Genomic DNA, 7,625 nt, shown 5'->3' on the forward strand with positions numbered 1-7,625 from the left:
TCTGTTCAGTTCAATATTATGTGATTCAATTAGCACTTTGACCAGATCTTTAAGAGAAACAATTTTCTATACTGTCGCTTGTGATTGTGTAACTAGAGTCTTTAGTTGCTTGAACCAAATGTCAATTACCATTTAGCAAACCAAAACCTTTTTCACTACTCACCAGATGGGTGGGACCAGAGGATTACAAAATGGTCTGTTTTAATTCTTAGGGAAAGTCAAAACGAGGACCTTGGAATCATAGTTTGTTTGATATCAACATGGGGAACCCAGATGACAAAATAACTGCATTCAAGAAAAAACATTCATTCTATTCCATTTCCAGGCCAAACTGCTCAAATATTTGAAAACAAAAACAGAAGCCGCTGGTAACACTCAGCAGGTCAGGCAGCATCTATGGAAGCTGTTTTCCGATTTGCAGCATCTGCAGTATTTTGATTTGATTTTTTTTAGAGAGAGGAATCAAAATCTTGTGAATATTTTTACATTTTGACACATTTAAAGTGTGACGGTCAGAGTATAAGGTCAATCACACCGAGGTAACCGAATTGAAGCTGGGCCCAAGTCGTAGAATTTTCACTCCAGTCTATTTGGCTTCAAGTACCCGGTGACGGGATTATGCCTAATTTGCAGTGACTTTACTTAGTCTTCCAAATTATGTATGTTGTCAATATCACTGTGCTGGCTCTAAAATGCCTATATGGTCTCTGCAGCTGGCTGCCCTGGCCGCTCCCTTTGCTTCATAAACGACACGTGCTTCATACCCTATGAATGGATGAGCCTCCAGCCTTCCTGCCCCATCTCTCTGGAACAACAAGTCCTGCTGCCTTGCTCTGTGTCTTTGAAACATGCCTACCCTTCCCTGGCCATCTTTTGAGCTTCCTGCTTCCCTCTTCCAAGCCGGGGTTGCAAAGGGTTGACCAGTCAGTTGCGCTTTGAGATATCCTCCAGGTATGAACTAATGTCAGTGAATTGGAATGGAAGCTGCAGAAGAAGGAATGAAGGATCAATTCACATTGGAGAGGTGAGCAGTTTGGACCAGATTGGTGCAGTGTGGGCTGGGAGGGGTCAATGGGGGGTGGTGGAGGGGGTCAGTGGGGGGTGGTGGAGGGGGTCAGTGGGGGTGGTGGAGGGGGTCAGTGGGGGTGGTGCAGTGGGGTTGGTGGGGGGGTCAGTGGGTGTTGGTGGAGGGGGTCAGTGGGGGCTGGTGGAGGGGGTCAGTGGGGGTGGTGGAGGGGGTCAGTGGGGGCTGGTGCAGTGGGTGTTGGTGGAGGGGGTCAGTGGGGGGTGGTGGAGGGGGTCAGTGGGGGCTGGTGCAGTGGGTGTTGGTGGAGGGGTCAGTGGGGGCTGGTGGAGGAGGTCAGTGGGGGCTGGTGGAGGGGGTCAGTGGGGGCTGGTGGAGGGGGTCAGTGGGGGCTGGTGGAGGGGGTCAGTGGGGGCTGGTGGAGGGGGTCAGTGGGGGCTGATGGAGGGGGTCAGTGGGGGCTGGTGGAGGGGGTCAGTGGGGGCTCAGGTGCCCGGTTGCTATAGTGACCGAGACGCGGCTCCCGCCTTTGGAATGGAATGTTGTGCCGATTTGAAATCGCGCTGTATCAGCCAATGGGACGCGGGCAGGAAAGAAGCGCCACATTTGAAAGCTGGAATCAGCCTCACAGCCGCCGCTCTCAGTCTGCGGGTGAAGTGCAACTGAGTCCAGTCGTGTAACGCAGCTCCACACTCACTGAACGCTCTCAACCGTTTACAAGGAAGTGCCTGTAAAGTAAATCAAAGCCGCTGCTGTGAGTATTTCTGTTAGAAGTGGTGTCAATCTCTTTGAATACCTGGATGGCGCCGAGTTGCTAAATAGCTGTTTAAACATTTCGCTTTCATTGGTATCGTTGATGATTGCTGCTGTTACCTACAGAGGCGTTATTATATCAATACTGTATTTAAAGCCAATACACAAGTTTAGTTTTTTTTAACAATGTCTCGTGATTTTGTTTTGGAAAAAAATCTGAAATAAAAATGATTGAAACCCGCGACAGGTCAATCAATGTCTGCACGAGAAAACCAGTAGCTTTAACGTTTTGGGTGTGACCAATTGATTTTTTTTCAACATTTGAATGTTATTTGTTTAACATTATTTTGCGAGTTGAGATTTATTAACTCGTTCGGCTTCTGTGTTCGAGCTTGCAACCTACTCCTAGCCTTCTGTTTGTTGTTTGATAACCAAAGGATACCCTTAATACGTCTGTTCCAATTGCTTTCAGTCCTTCGGTTAGAACACAACGATAAACTGTTAGCTCTGTGTGGGTAGAGGTACAAGAAAAGCTCCTTTTGTTAAAGAATAGTACAACTGGCAGTTTTTAATTTAATTTTTAAAGTGAGTTTAAATAAGTTGCCATGGATAGAAAATACTTTGTTTTGGAGTGGGGTGTTTTTGATCCTGAAAGGCCAATTAAATTACACAGTTTGCACCAAAATGTGTTTTGTGCCCAACTACTGCAAATTGCAGTATTACTGCAGCTCATTCAGTTCTATAATAGTGGTGTACCTGTACTTAGTATATACAAGTGTTTTTATTCAGAGTGACGATGTTTCAGAATTTATCATCTGCTTGTACAGTTGCGATGGACAATAGGAAAATGTTGACTTTCTGAATTATGTTAGAGTATGTTGATATTACCCCGGTTCAGTTGGTAGCACTCTCACTGTGGATCAGAAGATTATGAGTAACATAATTCAGACAGTCAATATTTTCCTATTGCCCCTTGCAACTGTACAAGCAGATGATAAATTCTGAAAACATCCTCACTCTGAATAAAAACATGTTTATATACTAAGTATATGTACACGACTATGATAGAGCTGAATGACCTGCAGTAATACTGCAATTTGCAGTAGTTGGGCACAAAACAAATTTTGGAGCAAACTGTAATTTAATTGGCCTTTCAGGATCAAAAACACCCCACTCCAAAACAAAGTATTTGAAATCTATGGCAACTTATGTAAACTCACTTTAAATATTAAATTAAAAACTATTAATTATTCTGGTCTGTAACAAAAGGAGCTTTTCTTTTACCGCTACCCACATTTTATCGTTGTGTTCTAACCGAAAATTGAAAGAAATTAGAACAGAAGTATTAAGTTGAGACGTTGAATTCCTATGGTATGGAATCAGTTGATGCTCAAATGCAGTGGTAAAGATGTGCTGCGTTGTTGGAAGCGCCATCCTTTGGATAAGACATTAAACTGCTGTCCTGTCTGGTGAATGATGAAGATTCATTGGCATTATATGAAAAGTGAAAGGGAGCCTCTCCATGAGGCCTGGCCAACAATCCCCCAAATAAAATTGGTCACTCACTTCATGGCTGTTTGTGGGACATTACTGTTTGCCTACAAATTACACAGCGCTATGATTAGTTTACACTATACCCTGTGAAGTACTTTGAGAAATCCTCCTGGTGTGGAAGGTGTCTATTTCAAATATAATGATTATTATTACATTTTAAAGTTATTATCCAAATTCCTGAAGAATGTTTTCAAGTTGTGTAAACTTTATTGCGTGTCACTACCTTTGAGTGTAATTGAATTGTTGATTTTGACACTGAACATGCTGAGGAGTTGCAAATCTGACCAGGATTATGAATTTTTGCTGAGCATTGCATATTGGGTCACACTATCTGCATGAACAAGAAGGCATTGTTATGCAATAGGGAGTGGTTGGAGCATTTTTGGGTGGCAGTTGGAGGAGAGAAGGCAAAATATGTTCTAACTAAATTATTCTCTGGTAGCATTCTAAAGATGCCTTTTCCTTTACTGTCAAATGCCACCTTTTGTTTTTCTCCCTGTTTTTAGTTTAACATAGTTTAAAATGAATTACCAGAATAGAGTGATAGATGCTTATTTAAATACTGCTCACTATCTTTTCTCAACTTGTTTCTCTTAGATATTAACATGAATACAAATCAAGGCTTAACCAAGAGTCGTAGTGCAAACCAGCACCCTCCCACTCCAAGTCTGACCAAGAGAAAACAGGTTCAAGAAAAGTAAGAAAATCAGAATATCTGTACAATCTCTGTAAAATCAGAATACCTGTACACAACAAAATACTTTTAGTGCACTAACACACTTTTCACCTCTAGGAACGTTTTCAGAAGTCCAACAGACAGCATGCTATCTCCATGCTCACAGAGGCTTATGAAACAGAAGCATATCAATGCTACAGAGTAAGTTACTATTTAATGTGACTGTTTCCATTCAGAACCCAGTGAAACCATTTATGAGAGTTGGTGTAAAATACAGTTTCAGATTAACTTTTTTGTGTCTAGTCAGCTTTGTTGGTATCCATACCAGACTGAAAATTTTGCATATGGATGCCACTGACTCCTGGAAATTTCCTATCTGGAATGGAATGTGCACATTCTCTATCAAGGGACTCGCCTTGCTTACCTAATTCTGGAAAGTATTAGGCGCAGGTTGGTGAGAGCCAAAGCTTGGGACTCCAGAGTGTGAATTGAGATACTGCTGGAGTCTAACCAGCTAAACCTGAATAGCTTGCTATTGTGAGAGGCAATGTGATGGCACAGCATATTGGTGTAACAAGATGTTGTAGAAAGGAGCGAGACCTCTTCAAAATTGCATATTTGTGTTGTGATCTTAACAGTGTTACTCTTATCACTCAAGGAGAAATGGGAGCTTGGGCATCTTCAGATTTTTCCTAAAAATTGTATTGCCCATATTGTTTCTTGAGCTGCGTCTTCTGCTGACAAATTAAGAGTATAATTAGGGGTGGAACAAGGCGTTGTCTGCAACTGAATGGAAAGATCACCTGACCAAATTTTAAAAGAGTGCTGCAAAATTCTCAGTTTCCTTCCTCCCCAACCCTACCCTCTCTCCTCATGAAAGTAGATTAAACCCTGAACCTATATTGGTTGAACTTTTTTCAAAGAATTAAATTAATTGCTGTGGCCTTCCCGTATAACTTTAATACAGCGTCATATGTGGCTCAACTGGAAAGTGGTTGGCCTTTACTGTGGACATACATTTTCAACCTTACTGAGACAAGTGTTTAATAGTTTGTCATCTAATATTCCACACTGTTAAACATCAACCATTGAATATGATGATATTACACCATACCTAAATGTATTGTCTCTTCCAGTTTCAGGATACATTTATAAATGTTTTTCCAGTAACATGCATTCTAAAGTTCTAAAATCATACATTTTATTTAATGAAATACACTTAGTGTATGATGAACAATCTAATGCTCACTTACACTCACCTGAATGACAAAATGTATTAAAAAGGAGTAAATGTTTAATATGCATGATGTAACATGCTTTTGCTTCAATGTTTTTTCAGGCTCCAAATCAATAAAATTACAGTGCAACAAATTCAAGAGTTAACCCTTGGAAACAAGGAGAATGAATGGCCTGGTCCGGAGTAGAGACTTGCTTTTGGAAGAATTGCCAATTAACTTCACAATGTCTGAACTTTGGGGTAACTTCCCTTGCAGGAAGTAATTAAGCTATTTTACGCAGGTGTATATGTTCCTATAGGTTTACTGTATCCTTTAAAATGGTTGTCTTCATAAATTATAACTATGTAATTATAACTTCTTTAAACTTCTACTAGGTAAAATCCTTGAATGACCAGAGAGAATATACTGTGTGCACTTTTGCCATGTTCATCCTGTCACTTTTGTATTATTTGGTTGTATGGTTTCTTTTTGATGTCTATTTCGGTCACTTTAAAATAAAACAAATGCAGCCTCTAATTTAAACATTATCACCTTGCAGTGTGAATTGCTTTCTGACAGCATCTGGCAGATTTGTGTACAAGTGAACAATGAGTTTATTACTGCTAACTTTATCTGTTTTCATGAAGCCACTGTATAATCCAACACCCAATCTCTACAGCAGCTTTTAAAAAGATGTATACTGTGACATGACTTGCAGTCTTGTTACCGATCACCTTTTCACCAAGTCAAATTTCTGTTGATATATCCACTTCTGTGTTATACAAATTTACATTTATATAGTGGCTTTTACATCAGAAGGAACACCCAAAAGACTTAACAGTACTGGCTGGTTATGTACAAGTTGCTTAATATCACAGTTTTCATTTAACACTAGCTTTATGTGAAAGGAATACTCATAGTTTGTACGAAAGTTGCCATCTTGGCTCATTTGCTAGCACTCACTCAGAATTATCAGAATTGGACACCATCTGAGCACTGCATCATCTAAGCATTGCATTGGACATTATCTAAGATTTAGACTATGATCACATATTGGGATTATAGACTTAAATCTTAGATGATGTCCAATGCAGTGCTGGGGGAATGCTACATTTTCAGAGCTGCTGTCCTTTGAATGATAATTCAAAATAAGATCCCATCTGCCGGTTCAGGTGGCCAGTAAGATCATCACCCTATTGGAAAAGGAATGGAAGTTTTTCCAATGTCCTGGCCAACAATCCCCAGAATACCCAAATTGGCCATCACGTGACTGTTTGTGGGATCTGGCTATGCGCAAATTGGCTGCCACATTTGCCTACAATATACAGAAAACTTTTTACAATAATGTAACAATTATTATTAAGGATTAAATGTTTTGAAAGAAGGTATGCTTTTGGAATATTGCAATCTGGTGAATTTGTCTGCAGCTATTGATACCAGCTGTCCTGTAAGGATATCACAGATGTATCTGCGGGGAACAAAAATCTACAGTAACATTTGTAGAGCTGCCCTTGAAGCATAGTATTTGGCAGAGGTTACAGCATGTTAAAAGAGACTGACAGCAAGTCGCTTGCTCGCTGTCTGCTAGCTGTCTAGATCTCTTGACAGAAATTAATTGCTTCTTTAGAAAGCAGAAGATCCAAAATAAGACCTCATTAGATTCTGGTAAAATCGTGAGTATTTTGATCATGAGCTGTTACTTCATGAAAGCACACTTATCTTGTCAACTAATTAGAAGTACAGTATTTCTGCATAATCTGGAATATATTTGAAATTGTACAGTAAAGAAAGTGGATTATGGCTGAATTTTGCAGTAAAAGACTGCACATCATAGAAGTGATGAGCAGAACAAGAAAGGGCCATTGAGCCCCACCATAGACACTAGTGGGTGATTTTGATAACCTGGCTCTTACTGCTAATAGGCCCTTATTAAGATATTCATGAATTTCCCCATGTCAATTTGTGTCTGATCAAGAGGTACCAGGGGAAAAAAATCTCACTTTACTTGTGCCATTTATTTGACTGACATACAGACGGATTCTCAAGTTCATCCGCAAAGCGCTTACCTACAATACCCTTCATGCTTTATTGGAAGATCATCTTAATGAATTGGCAGCCCACATTACAAATAAATGCTGGCTTGAAAATATATGTCTGTCAGTGCCCCACCAGATTTTTGTTGCTGCTTTTGCTGTTGATTTTTCACCTCCCTTTTCTAGCGTACTGACGCTAAATGGAGCACCTCTTGTTCCCACCCTGGCTAAAATTACAAGTGTGTGTGTGTATGAGTAGGGGTAGTGGGATTGAATTAGCAACCCAAATGTGAAATCAGGGTTTCGCATCTTGTCAGTGTGTCTGAGGACTACAGAGATGTTTTCTTGCTGATCCTGGGAGTAAGTGG

The 7,625-nt window shown here is 40.3% G+C and overlaps 1 long non-coding RNA gene across 1 annotated transcript; it reads left to right on the forward strand.

The window, feature by feature from the left end:
* The first annotated feature begins 1,493 nt into the window (after positions 1–1,493).
* LOC103185327 lies at positions 1,494–5,771 on the forward strand. Its single transcript, XR_488625.2, has 4 exons — positions 1,494–1,778; positions 3,929–4,028; positions 4,125–4,208; positions 5,347–5,771. It is a non-coding gene; the product is annotated as an uncharacterized LOC103185327 (long non-coding RNA).
* The last annotated feature ends 1,854 nt before the right edge of the window (positions 5,772–7,625 follow it).

Source organism: Callorhinchus milii, unplaced genomic scaffold, assembly GCF_018977255.1.
Source record: "Callorhinchus milii isolate IMCB2004 unplaced genomic scaffold, IMCB_Cmil_1.0 Scaffold5, whole genome shotgun sequence".
NCBI lineage: Eukaryota > Metazoa > Chordata > Chondrichthyes > Chimaeriformes > Callorhinchidae > Callorhinchus > Callorhinchus milii.